At 34.0% G+C, this 15249-nt stretch overlaps 1 pseudogene; it reads right to left on the bottom strand.

Annotated features, from left to right (window-relative positions):
* Positions 1-4403: 4403 nt before the first annotated feature.
* LOC115988065 lies at positions 4404-13736 on the bottom strand (annotated as a pseudogene).
* Positions 13737-15249: the final 1513 nt, after the last annotated feature.

Genomic DNA, 15249 nt, shown 5'->3' with positions numbered 1-15249 from the left:
AGGGTAAGAAGAATGCAAATTCCAAATACATAAAAACACACAATATTCTTCCAAAGTCTAAACTATTAGAAGGAAAATTATTATATTGCCCTATTAAAAATAACCGAATCACAAGCATTAAATGTGTCCTTTCTTACGTTCCCCAACCGAAGATAACCCAACTTAGGAGAAAAAAAACAAGATAATGAAATGGGTCACAATTAGCATTAGACCTTAGTAGTGTGAAATTTATGATACAATGACAATCTAACAATAAAAAAATCGACACATTGTAAAATCTAAAAGAGATAAATAACATACATGACAGTATGGCACAAGGCGTTGAGTTATTTGGATTATGAATTATGTTCCATTCCCCAGAGTAAAGGGTATATGTTCATATAGAACAAACTAAGAAGATGCTCAACATCATAGATTGAATTCCCATAGTATAGGGGTAACTTGATGCATTTAGGGTTCTAAGGCAAAAATTGATTATCTTGTTTTAGATGCAAAATTACTATTAATTAATGTGAACCACATATATTTATTTTTTTAGAATGTTTATAGACAAAAAATTGGACAAAACTTTTCACACCTGTTGATGTGTCAGATTGATAGTGGTAAGTAAAAGAGTAATGTTAGTGGTGAACTTATATGAAAACTAGTAAAAGTTTGCTAACTGAACTATTGTGAAAAATGTTATGAATTTTTTTGTGTATTGATCTGTTTTTTTAGAAGTGTTACATTCACAATTTTTTCACAACAAATATTAAGTGTTAAGTTGTTAGTGGTTCTAATTTAAACCCACTACTAATTTTTTTTTTTTTTTTTGCTATTAATAATAGCCTGTAACAACCTACTACTTAGAATTTGTTATAAAAGTGTTATGACAAATGTTGTAGATGTAGCATTTCTCTTTTTTATTTTGTTTGTTTTTCATTTGATAAAAAATATTATTTTATTTATTGACTAATATTTGGGTTTAATACTATTACAATGAAATAAATAACTCTATTAGTTAAAATTTTGGGGCTTTTTTTTTTACTTGGGGCCTTAGGTGACCACATCAATTGCTTATACCATAGAGCCGGCACTACCAAAGTACAAACATAAACATAAACAAAAAAAATTATTATTATACTCATAAACATATTTTTACTTTTACAAATACAAACCTTAGAAAAGATATAAAATTTAAAAAAATATATATATATATTAGACCTTATTAGGATTTTTACAAATTAATTTATTAATTATATAATCATTTTAATATTTTCCACTAAAATCTATAATTTAATTTAGAAATGGAATTACAATCAAGCCTATGGGCACTAAAGACAATTATGGTTAATCTTGTAGTTATCCTTTTAGCCAATTAACCTTGGCTAAATTAATTTCCACTAAGGTTTGTTCAATCACAGTTATCACTTATCACTTTCTTTTGGTTCTTATGGGTGATTTTGTAATACAATAGAAGAACTTGAACCTCCAGGATTGGAAGTTTTAAGAAAATATATAAACCTGGCAGTTTGGGCTATTGGTCTTGTACTCCTTCAAGCCATGATTTCATCTTCCTCTAAATCTTTGATACACGGGTTATCGGCCAAAGAATCAGAAAACAAGCTGGGTCCTCGGTAGAGCAATGCATAGAATGGCTGAACTAGCACCAGGAGGTTTCGGTTTTGAAAATACAATTGGTGCTTTCCCAAATGATGGAACTTGCTATTGCTTTGGAAGAGAGTGGACTGCCATTTATTTGGGTCATTAGGCCACCTATTGGTTTTGACATAAATGGTGAATTTAGAGCATACTGGTTATCAGAAGGATTTGAAAATCGATAAGAAAAAACAAAAAGCTTGCTAGTAAATAACTAGGCACCCTAGTTGGAAATTCTACCACACAAAGCGACTGGAGCATTTCTTAGCCATTGTTGGTGGAATTTAGTGATTGATAGCCTAAGCCAGGGAGTGCCAATCATAGGTTGGCCATTGGCAAGAGAAAAGGCATATGGCGAATAACATCTCTTGATTTTTATTGCCTTGAAATTAATGTGTCATCTTCATCTATAATTTTGACAGCAAACAAAGTGACATATAATATAAGATTCATTTAGAGTAGCTCATTTTCATGGCGTTGTTTTGCTTTTAAAAAAAATGGTAAAAGTACAACTCTTCTTCCATCATACTTATTAATATATACTCGATACACATAATGTCCATAATTTCATGCACAATGTCCACATTTTTTTGATATCCACATTAGTGATGGAGTCAAGAATTTATGTGTGGAAGGGGTGAAGAGGGGGGGGGGGGGGGGGGGGGAATATGTGTATAATAAAAACTAGAGGTAATTACACTCCCCTCTTTTAAGGTGTTGGGAAATGAGTCAAACGACATTTCACCTTAAACTTGAAAGGAAAAACATTTTCCCCTGTTGACATTCATTTAATCAAACTCTATTAAATTAACAATGTTGTGTACTAACATATCATTTGCTTAAGGGGAGGTTTCCAAAATTTTCCTCTATTTCAGAATTAAAATCCATTGATTTAAAATTTTCATTAAAGAGTATTTTAAAATTAGTATGACTTTTTTATTTTTTTAGTTTGTCATTGGGTTGTGGAGAGATTTGCCGTTCCAAGTATTTTGGTGCTTGATAAATTTTGCATTATTATCAACAAATTTCATTATGTTTTTACTAATAATGGTTAAACTTTGGTAAAGAAAATTTCATAGAAATTTAAAATATTTACTAATATGAACAGAAGGGGAGAGTTTTATTTTCTTCTAACCTCAAGGGAGGGGAGTATAATTAGTTAATTACCCCTTAAAAAATTTCATTAAAAAAATATTTAAAAAAAAACAATTATGTACTTTAGTTAGTTGAAATCATTAAATAATGAGAGTCGTATCTACGGAATATGATTGTGTCACTTGTTACTATTGATCCCGTGGATTCTTCGGAGATTGGTTCTATCATCTAACTAGTTACTTCCATTTTCTACCATGGTTCTCATACCCGGACCGGACCGTATGATTAGACCTGGTTAACCGTGAATCTCTCACCATTGCGGTTCTTTTAACCCTAAGAACCTCTATATGAGAAAAAAGCATGGAATTGCTCAAACTGTGGTCGAACCGTGCGCGCGCACACACACACACAAGAAGAAGATGACGAAAAAAAGGAAGCACAAATTCAGGTCTTCGTGGACAAAGCTAAAGTTTGGCTGCCATTTGAAACTCTTTTCTTCAAGGCTTGTGTTTCTGGAACTTCTAGAGTTGATTTGAAGATAGATGATTTTAGTACCTTGTCATTGCTTTGGAGGCTAAAATTGATTGGAAGGTGGAGAGATAATGTGTGCTAATTCTTTAGATTTCCAATAATCAGCACACGTCATCAAAATTGCCTTGGGAAACTCCACAAAGAGATAAGGACCATAGAGCCAGTCACTTCCGCATTAATGAGATGTTCTCTACCTAACCTCTTCCACATTAAATGCTTATAGACAAGCCTGAATAGCAAAGGCACCCTCAAAATTCCTGTTACATGATGAAACAATGGCATAGCAGAGGGGTGATGGGACAAGCATCCCTGAATCTAGCTAGAGGCAAACTAGCTGGAGAGATAAGGAAGGGAAAGCTGCCTAAAAAGGGAGGATGTGCAATAGGAAAAGGGGTTCAGAAAAATAGAGAGAGAGAAGTAGAATAAGACTGAGTTTTATAGCTTTCAATCCAACCTATTGTACCTCGGAAAAACAGTTTCCATATCAACAAACAACCATTTTGTTACTTGTTGCTTTGAAATCAGTTATTTAGATCTCCTATTGTGGAATTTTTACCCTTTAGTTCTTATAAATTATTTGTGTAAGTTATCTACTTAGCACCAACCTTCATGAGTGTTTTTTATTGACGCACACAATTAGTATCCTTATGTTAAGCTTTACAGGTTTTTTTAAAAAACTTTACCTTTCTAGACTATGCTAGGGGTGCTATCTATGAGATATCTTCCACATGTTAAGGTTACAATGTGTTATTTGACAAATTTTATGTTATTTTATTTTATTTTTTCACATGGATTCATTATTGATACTATTTTTATTATACATGAGGTGAACTCCATGACTCCAGAACACCTTTTCCTTCTCTCCCTCCATTCCAAACATAAGAGTTTTATCCTTAGGTTACCTTACTTTTAATGGTGGCGCCCTAGGGCATACTCAATAAGATAACAGTAGTTCTCTCGTAATGCTAAATTTTTTAGCTGTCATCATTTGCTAATTTTCATTAACGATATCAATCATATAGAAACTTGTTTTCTAAGTCTATTTTAGATGTTCATCATTGGTTAATTACAAATTTGGTTCCAGCAGCAGCTAGGATATTGTTTCCAATGAGCATCTAGTGGCAAACCGGTAGGAGATCATACCCAGATGGGAAAAAATTGGTAAGATTATCAATCATTATTGAATATGGAGACTATGACCAGTAACACTAAACATCAATTAAGAGCTTTCCACCTCTTCCTCTTCTGGTGAGACAGACAGAGATTGAAACAATATGGCACGGTGTTCTCTTAAAAAGACGCTGAACTTTCTATTACAAGCAATATTGACGACTATATATACATTTTTCATTTACCTATACTAGTAGTTTTACCTGTTTCTAATAGTTAATCAGCCCTTGTGTTCAAACTCAAGCAATCAGCCTTCTTCCCCAAACTCCTCCGTGAATCTCTCATGCACCTCAAGATCGGCTTTACTTACAGTTGGCTTCTGTCTTGCAAGTACTTTATCAAAATCTGCTCTTGTGATTGGTGGTGGCTGGATCTGCAAGTCATACATTCCCAGAGCCAGTTACATTCAAGTCATTATATAAATTAAAAGAAGTGGATGAACGAGGCTAGAAAAGAAATACCACAAATTGACCTTCCTCCAAAGAATTGTGTAATTTTGATGGAAGAGAAAATCATCATTGAATGTGCATTAATGAAATTGAATGAGGCACATAAGATAGAGGCATGCTCTTGTTAAATCTCTCCCCCACCCCCATCCCCCCTTCTCTTTTCCACTTTTTTCTACATTCCTACTTTTCTGAAATTGACTAACTACATAAGTCACAACATTGAATAAGTCTTTAATAGTTCTATTTAAGTTATTGATACCTAGCTCTAAATATGATTATAGTGCTAATTTTGGCAATGATTTCTGGTCTAGAGCTTTATGTAGTGCCCATTAATAATAATAATAATAAGTAAAACAGTTTCCTACCCAATACTTACCTTTGAAGCTAGGCCTGTGCATCAAGTTCCTGCAAGGTAACCTAAACAACTCCTCGTTCAGTAGGTTCGCAAGGGACCCACATGTCGCTAGAGTTCTTTTTGAAGAATTTCGCATCACGGGTTTGACGAACAGGTTCAAATAGAACGTCTTTAACCTATCGAAAGAGAGGAGGTAGCTAACAGCTTTCAGCCATATAATATCTCAAAAGGGACACCAAAAACTAATGTAAACTGGACACTTACACAAACAGCTATGTCTGAACCTGAAAATCCTTCTGTTTTGTGAGCTAAATGCTCAAAATCACTTTCAGTTAAGTTATGAGGAGTGTCTCCAAGATGGACCTGATTAAATTAAAAACCTATTGAGGATATTAAGCAAATCATAATCTCCAAAAGAATCAATTGCTATGGCTCTACCAAAACCACAGTGCCTTAAACATGTGCTGCCTTGCCTTCAAATCTGGGAGAGGGATGTAAATTCACTTATCAAAACGCCTACGGATGGCCTGTATTTAATTTTCCTTAGTCACAACCCCAAAGCAATGAAGGTCATAAAACTCTATAACTTAGGTCCAATGGATCAGAGTTTTCTTACCTGATCCAGAGCATATGGAGTATTCGTGGCAGCAAGAACCAGAACTTTCTGATCATCGCTGCCTACACCCTGAAATGTGGTAAAGAAAATTTCCATTTGAAGATTAACAGTAGAAAAACCAAAGGCAACAACCACTGTTTAATGAAGTTAAGAACTAATGCAGGTTAAAGATAATTGTAGTAGGGAATAAGACGAAAGAGATGTGGGCTAAAGATGATGCACCAAGAATGCAAGAAGAGAGTAGGAAGGGATCTATGTCTTCGATCCAGGTCAGACTATACACTCCCGACTTGGCTATTGAGAGTTCAAATTGGAGAATTATCTGGTGGTAGGAGTTTGATCACTAGCCATTGCAATAATTTGCATATTTCACTACCATAAGATGGATTAGTGTGAGAACAGGGAAGAGATCCTATGGCTAGAATTTGAGTGAGCATGAGGAGAATGTGAAATGGAACCTACTTTTCATATGGGCCATGGCCTAAGAGACTCAGCAATAACTAGGAAAATGCTTGATAGTCAACTGACATAGGTACAGCCTGCCTTTGTAACAAAATTAACTACATTCCAATAAGGCCCATACACCAATCTCTAAAGTAGAAGAACCAGTATTCTGTCCTTGTAACAAATTTAACACATATGATTGTAACCTTTTTTTTTCCCCTTTTTTTGGGAGGTAGATTGGAGATAAGGCTTCAACTCAAGACCACTTTTTGTCACAAAAGCTAAAACTATTAGAAAATTGTGAATTTAATCATTTAACCATTATTCTAACAAAAATTTTGTTCATGGACAAAAGGAAAGGCCTAAGAATTTTAAGCTCCAAAAATCAAGTCTAAACGCTATACATACTGGTATTGGCAGGAAGCAGAATGCATATACATATATAAATTATATGACTTCTATAATCTTTCCCTAAAGTAACAGACAGATAGCTTAGCAACTGAAACAATAACTGGACCACTTATGGAAAGTAAAAGAGAAAAAGAAAATGCAAGGACAAAAAAAAAGTTGATGATAGGGAAGCTATTAATATTGCATATCACCTACTAAAGTATAAGGATGTCAGTTGTATTAGTATAAGATAAGCTTGGAACAAAGCTCTTATCCACTTCCAGTGAACACAAAATACCTGCATCTGTACAAGAAGTTCTGTTTTGATATGTCGAGATGCTTCACTCTCATTGCCTTCACCTTGCTGGCCACATAAGGAATCAATTTCGTCAATGAAAATAATGGAAGGAGCATTATCACGAGCCATTTGGAAAAGATTTGAGACTAGCTTTTCGCTTTCACCCATCCATTTTGAAACAAGGTCTAATGACGAAACACTATGTATTGACAGCATCTAGCACTCATCATGTGTTCACAACATTCCATTAATATAAAGACCAAAAAAAAGCAAAAACAAAAACAAAAAAAACAAAAAAAAAAACCCTACATCCATGGGCATACAACTGGAAGTGTAAATCATATATGCATTTGGAAATTCAAATTCACTCGCGCGAATGATGTGACAATTACAATAAAAATCATGAGAAGCAGTCAACTCCAGCCATATATGAAGTATACGAAAAAAACTATATAAAAAAAAATTATTAAGAACTGTAAGCATACTAAAAATCAAATATCTTAAGTTAGGTATAAGAAAGAATTTTTGATCCATTAAATCCACATTTCATAATTTTTTTTTCCTGTCATCTCACTTAGTGGACATCAGTATTCTGACTTGTTGCCTTTTAACAATGTTCTTATGAGACTATTTGACAAACAAGAGAAGTCATGGCTAACAGCAGAATGAGGTAATTGGCATTGATTGCAAACTTCTTTGCTGCCTTTCTACCAAGTCATTAAAAGACTGAGAAAAAGGAACAAGATATGAAGAGAGCATCCTCATATGCCTACATTCACTCTCCAAGGTATACATTACACATTCTTGGTTTGTGTGCATCTTGCAAATTTCAGTGGAGATCGCATCATGGTCCCCTAACAAAGTTCTTCAAAATCATCCATTCTAATATGCTCATTTGGAACAGAAGTTCAAATTTCCTGCTTTACAAATAAGCCTAACCAAGCCCCTGTTTAACTATGACACACTAATGAAAGCATAGAAAGCAAAGATCATCACTAAGATATGGGCATTAGTGCACAAACGAAACTTATCAACAGAAAATGGATGAGAATAAGAATGACATGTTGACCATGCACAAATGAAACCTAACCAAGTTTGTAGGCTTCTTGCATTTTATTTATTTATTCATAAATAACATTACTTGTTAAATTTCTTTGCAAGAGAAACGAAATCTCCAAGCTTAATACATTTCCTTCAATGTTTTTTCCCCCCTCATAGAAGACCAAATGGAAAAATGGGAACTAGTGCAGAAATTCAACAATAAAATGGTTGATCAGCTGCTTGGGGGAAAAGGTTGATATCCTCCTAGGAAGCAACAGTATTACAATACTTGCATGGTCATATTTCTAAGTAAGTAATATAGCAATCTCTCATATAATCTAAACATTTAGACTAAGTCACCTAGAAAATTGATCATACTAGAACACAGAAGATGTATGGGAACACATTACATGACCTACCCCAGAACATGGAATGATGAGGTTACACTTATACTCAATGCACATGTTGTTTCATTAGAAGTTACAATACAACAAAGCTGTCCTCAAGTTAAACCCTTATAATTTTTAGCCTGGTTCTCTCCAGAAACTCTATAAAGCATATAAGATTTTCGTTTTACTTAAAATATCCTCTTTCAAAAAGAAAAGGGAGAAAAAAAAGGAGGAAACTTTTGGATTATGAAAATTTGCATGTTAGAACAAAGGTGTACCACATTTTAGATTATCCTGGATTGTTGTGTGCTAGTTGTTGATTGGTGCTATATGTGCAAGAGTTTTTTTTTTTTTGATAAGTAACTTAAAAGTTTATTGAAAGAACACAGCCCCGTACATAGGAAATGTACTAAAGAGGCAAAAACATCAAGAAATCAAAGTACAATGATCAAGCAACCTAGAAAGGGAAATACAAGAAAAAGAAGGTAAAACCAAACACCATTCGAGAAGAGTAGAAAAGAAAAAAGACTTAAAGTCAAGAATGGACCGTTCGTGATCCTCAAAGCTTCTCAAATTTCGTTCCCGCCAGATACACCACATCAAACAGTGTGGCACAATCCTCCAAATAATTATATTATGATGTCGCCTAAAATTGCAAGACCAGCAATCCAACAAATCCTTTACCCTTTGTGGCATCACCCAACAAATACCAAACAAGCAGAAGATCATACTCCACATCTCAAATGCAATAGGACAGTGAAGGAGGAGATGATCTACAGATTCCCTACACCCTTTGCACATAAAACACCACTCAAGAAAAACAAAGTGCCTCTTCCGAAGATTATCTATAGTTAAAATCTTGCCTAAAGCCACAGTCCAAGAGAAAAAAGCAACCCCAGGAGGAACCTTCAATTGCCACGCCATTTTCTAAGGGAAGGGAATGACAATAGATGGGGAAAGAGAATGATAATACCCACTCACCTTGAAACCTCGACTGCAGGCAAGCTTCCAACAAAGTTTGTCAGCACCAACACCTTGGACCTTTGTGGAATAGATCAAGACCAAAAATGAATCCAAAGAAATTGACTCTTGATCGTTCACTAAGCGATGAAACTGAATGTCCCAAAAAACTCTCCCATTTGTGTAGCACATAACCTCAGAGACCAAAGCCTCCCTTGTCCTACTAATATTATACAAATCTGGAAATTCCTCCTTAAGAGGACAATCCCTACACCACACATCATCCCAAAACTTCACACGAGTACCATCACCCATATCATATCGAAGGCACTTGGAAAAATTCAACCAGCCACTTCTAATGCACTTCCACAAACAAACACCATAAGCCCCCAACACAGATTTTGTACACCAACCACCCCATTCATTCCCATACTTCGTCCCAATGACCCTTCTCCAAAGGGCATCATTCTCCCAACTATAACGCCACAACCATTTGGCTAATAAGGCATAATTAAACCTTCTCAAGCACCGAATGCCTAACCCTCCATTCTTCACTGGCCTACAAACCTTAGACCAATTTACCAAATGAATTTCATGATCATCCCCAATACCAGTCCAAAGAAAATCTCTTTGTAATTTCTCCATCCTCTTAGCCACCTTAACTGGAATAGGGAGAAGAGAAAGGAAATACGAAGGTAAGCTAGTGGGGAGTCAGTGGATCATCTTCTACTTCATTGCCCCATAGCTTGTGAGTTGTGGTCGTTGGTGTTCTGTTTGTTTGGAATCCACTGGGTTATGCCTCACAAGGTTATTGAGTTGTTTGTCTTGGCAGGGTATGTTTGGACGACATTGTAACATACATTTTTGGAGACATGTGCATCATTGCTTGATATGGTGTATTTGGCGTGAAAGAAATGCTAGAAGCTTTGAGAGATGTGAACATTCTACACTAGAGGTTAAGTCTTTTTTTTTGCACTCTCTCCTTGATTGGAGTGTGGTTTTTTGTCATCTTTCTTGTTCTTCCCTTACTGTTTTACTTGATCGTTGTAATTTTGGTTCTTGATTTGTGCCCTCATAGTACATTCCCAATGTACTTGGGTTAGTTGTTTTCTTACTTTAATAAAATTTTCGTTACTTATAAAAAAAATAAATAAATAAAAAGTGTAGTAGACTAGTAGTGTATTATGGTAATCTTTCATCAATAAGAATCCTATATATCCAGCATCCTTTCAATACCATCAAAATTTATCCAGGCCTATAGTTTGGTAAACAAAAAAGATATTGTGTCCTTCATAGCATTTGAATGAGCACATTGGAGTTTTCCTAAAATATTTCATAGTAATTAAGGCGAACTCATTTATTATTGTAAAATAAACTAATGACTACACCATTTAAAGGAATTGATTCGTGTATCCAAATGTAATCTAACATAATGGAAGGATATCATTTTCTTGGAAATCTACAGGCTTCCAATTAACTAGTGCGGATCTTGCAACTCTCTTGTAAAGTCATCACGAATATTTGCCTGTCAAGGGCCATAAAACCAGGATCCTTTTCAGTTATTCTACTTCCAAACATTCATCGCTTGCATCTCAGTGCATTGCACAATTTAAACTATGAAACTGATATTGTAAAATATTAATAAAAAATAAGCATAAGAGATCAAATGGTTCTTAGATATATATATATATATGTATAAATTATGTGGCAAAAATCAAAGAAGGAGAAGAAGAACTAAGATAGATGATCACATAGATTTCAAATATACAACTCACAATTACGTGTCATTGGCAACAAATATAGACTTAGTTCTAAAGTTTGCTATTGCAGTCCAATAACTTGCCATCTATAGTTGCTTTATCTGTTATTGTAGTCTAGTTACTTGCTATACATTGGTCAAATTTTTACCGAAAGAAAGTTGAATCTGCTTCTGTTGCCACTGCCTTTGCTAAATAGGACTTCCCCGTTCCAGGTGGACCATATAATAGAAAAGCCCTCCATGGTTTTCTCTTCCCTGAAAAAGAGATCAAATGATTCTTTTATTATCAAGATGTACCATATGTGACAAGATATTTATATTAGTGGCTCCAGAAGGAAATACTGCAGAAAATGTCCTGGAAGTATATGGACAGTTCATGAATCTTTTAGATTTAAGCATTAAATGATAATGTCTCTATGACTCTTCTTAATGTAGACAGTTCAAATCCCACCGTTTATTAGGAATGGAAAATTAAGTTCTTGATGCAAATTATGTTTAGAAAGTCTTCAGCATCCATACATTGGCACATATGACAAATAGCAAATGTGCCAAATAGTATTTTGCTTTTTATTAATACCAAATAGAATGTTTATCTTCCATTGCCATAAATTCTACTGTCAAGCAGACAGATATAATCATTTTTTAATTCACAGCCAGGTGCAAGGGATGGTCTGAGTCTGAGCTCATGGCTAAGTAGTGTGCCTCACATATTGAAGCAATGTAAACCCCTCAAACTTTAGAATGAAACTTGATATGAAAAAGGTTTTCAAATGGGTCTTAGAACTTATTATAGTTGATATTATTACTTGATATGTATCTTTACAATTGGAAGATCAATTGGAAGATACACCATCCAAAATCTAAAAAATCAGTGAAGCAATGGCAACAATAACTCTTAAAATATCCTTTCTACCTTCTCTAAACTCAGCTGATTCTTTCATGTTCAGAATTAGGCTGATACTCTGGGCCATCAAAGACCAATATTTGAGCCTTTTTGAATTCAACTGACAGAACAGAAGCTCAATTAACTATAAGAATTTTGCTTTGTTGTTTGACATGAGCTGTTTATTGTACAACTTTACTACAACATGTCTTCTCCATACATATTTTCAGTTGTTTCCGGTGGGATTTATTTGTACAATTTCCATTGCAAAAGCAGAGCTTGAAAGTCAGAAATTCTGAGTAATACAATTGGAGCATACGATCTTGGCAACTGATTAACTTGAATTTATGGTACCAGTGGCATATTTTTTAATATTCATAAGCTATCAAGTGTCACCATAAACCAAATCAAGGTTATTCACATTAAAAGCATGCCAAGATTCAACAAGAAAACTAAAAGCAAATAACCCCCAAAACTTAAAAATAATGATTGAGGAACTAACCAGTAAAAAAGTGGGGAAACTTCACAGGCAGTATTACAGCCTCTTGCAATGCCTGTTTGGTTTCTCCCTGATTATCACAGAATCAAGGCCAACCCTAAGCTTTGCTTGCTCAGATCCTCCGCATCTTTCCCCACTCCTCCCTTCGACTTTGTCTTTGGTTGGCTAGTAACTGTTGCATCACCACTAGGGGAAGGCCCACTCCCCCCATTATCGAGAATGGCCCTTATCTCGTCTGCCCTCTTCAAATATTCCATACATTTTTGAGTAATCGCTTCCTTAATCTTTGGATTCTTCTCATACTTCAAATGAGTCCTAAAGTACTCTAACGCATTCATATAGAGCGGAAATGCTTTGCTATAGTTTCCAGCATCATCCTCCTGAACTGCCTGCTTCACATACCCTATTGCGTGCTCCTTAAAATTGCTATACATCTTTTACTTACAATAAATGCATAGAAATCAAAGCCACAAAAAATGACACTCAAACTAGTTTCAAACCACCACTCCTTCCCCCTAGAACCCAAAATCCAATACTGAGTTCGACTCTCCAATGATTTCTTTTTGGTAATGATATTATACACACTCTTATCACAATTCTAAAACTTGAATTCTCAGATAAGCAACATATCCACACCCTTAGAACTTGCAACCAAAAACCCAATACTCAGCAACACCTCAGATTTTCTACTAATATTTCTGATGCTTCAAAATATAACCAAACCTGAAAGTAAAATGAAATAAACCATTCAACTTGAAATCAATCAAAAAGAAAAGAAAATAAAACTGCCCAGTACTCAAATTTCATTGCATCATATATTTATGATAAGCCATTTACAATTCAAGATTTTTTATATATAAAAAAAAAAAAAAAAGTGAATTTGCAATCAAACCCTGAAATCTAGTTCAAAAAGTACAGAAATGAAAAACCCAATTCTCAGAATTTGTTTCTATGATGATAGTGATGTTGTTCAAGAAGCCATAACAGGTAAGCTTCACAGGTCCGAATAGAAGACTCTGAACAGAAAATTTCGGTTACAAACCTAAAATTCAAGCTTTATTTTCTCTCTGGTGCTTTGCATTTTGATAATGAAAATGAAATTTTGGAAACAAAGAGAGAACCAACCAATAGGTGCAATTCAAGTCCGGTCTTCTTCACATGAAGAGACAGAGCCTTTAATCGTAGAAATTGCACAACTTAGATCATAATTACGTCGGCTCTCAAGTCTTTTCATGTTTTTTTATTTATTAATTATTTATAGGAAGTCTTTTCACGTTTTAATTACAAATGATTGGAAAAGTTTAAATTTTAGACACTTTTAAGTTTTAAGGTGTTTGGAAGAAGAGTTGGAGTGTTTTTTGATATATATGTGTGGAAAAGTGTATGAAAAAGTGTATAAGTGTGTTTGAAATGTTTAAAAGATTGCTCAAAATAGGTTGCCAAACGGGAAAAAAAAAATTTAGAGTAGTATTTTAATTTCTTTTATATCTTTATTATTTTATAATTGAAGTAGTCTTTTAATATGTATTTCTTTAGAAACATTGACGAAAAGTGGCATTTTTCAAGTATGAAAATAGAACATAATATATGTGTGTATTAGGAAATAAAAATAAAACTTGTACCATATTTCAAGAGTGAAATTTTTTTTCTAATAAAAAAAATTTGTAAAAAAAATTATTTTATTTTCAAAATATTTTAGTTTTATGCTTTGCTTATGTGATTTTTATTCTTAAAATATTTTAGTGCTCAAGTCAGTCCTTTTGTTTCTTTTCCATTATTTTGCTTGCTTACGAAATTTGATCCTGCAATCTCTCTCTCAATCTAAGAGAGGAAAAGAGTGATTTTTGTGGGAGATCAAAATTTTCTCTATTTGTTTGTGTTCTCAACCAATTATTAATTGTTTTATGTTTGTGTTTTGTTGCAAATCAAAGATTATTGCGGCTTATTATTATCATCGTGTTCATGTTTTTCCTTTTTAAGAGGTTTTTTTTTCTTTATATTATTATTGTTGGTATTGATTGGAGAATTGTATTTTGGACCAAGTTTTAGGATAGACGTTTGCAAATTTGACAAATATGTTTGGGATATATGGTCATTTTATGTGTTGTTAAACTAGAAAAATTCATTGTGAAGGCTAAAAAAATTGTGGTATCCAAGTATAATACATGAACATTGTTTGGCCACATTTCACCCAACCGTTTATGGTCAAAACTCAACTAACTAAAAAAGAGTAAAATAACTTCTGTGGAAAATCAATTTACTCCACCACCAGTTGACTCCTAATGTGAGCCTATTTATGTAAGATTTTTACAAATCAGTGAATTGCAAAGCACAAATAAGTATTACATTTATAACCAAGTTTGCAACGTTATTCACAAAGCTACAATTTTGTAACATAAAACCAGCTTAGCAATCAAATTTATGGATATAACTAAGAGATCCTTACTTGTGTTTTCTCCTTTGAAGCACCATTCATTGTAATCGAAACCTGTAATTACAGTTTAGGAACTCAAATTTTCAACTTCATTTCCATAAACCTCTCAATTCAATAACAAAAACTAAAACACACTCACACACATGTATATGTACAAGCATGCTACACCAAAAATATGTACCTTCATAATGTTTGAACTAACACTGTCAAGTTCATACAGACGGCATATCTCTATAATCTGCATAAAAATATAAGCGAATTGAATCACTCACAAATATCTCCGTCAAATTATAGGACA

This window comes from Quercus lobata, chromosome 4 (assembly GCF_001633185.2).
Source record: "Quercus lobata isolate SW786 chromosome 4, ValleyOak3.0 Primary Assembly, whole genome shotgun sequence".
NCBI classification, from domain to species: Eukaryota; Viridiplantae; Streptophyta; class Magnoliopsida; order Fagales; family Fagaceae; genus Quercus; species Quercus lobata.
Note: the sequence above shows the minus strand (reverse complement) of the source record. Positions and strands in the feature narration are given on the sequence as shown.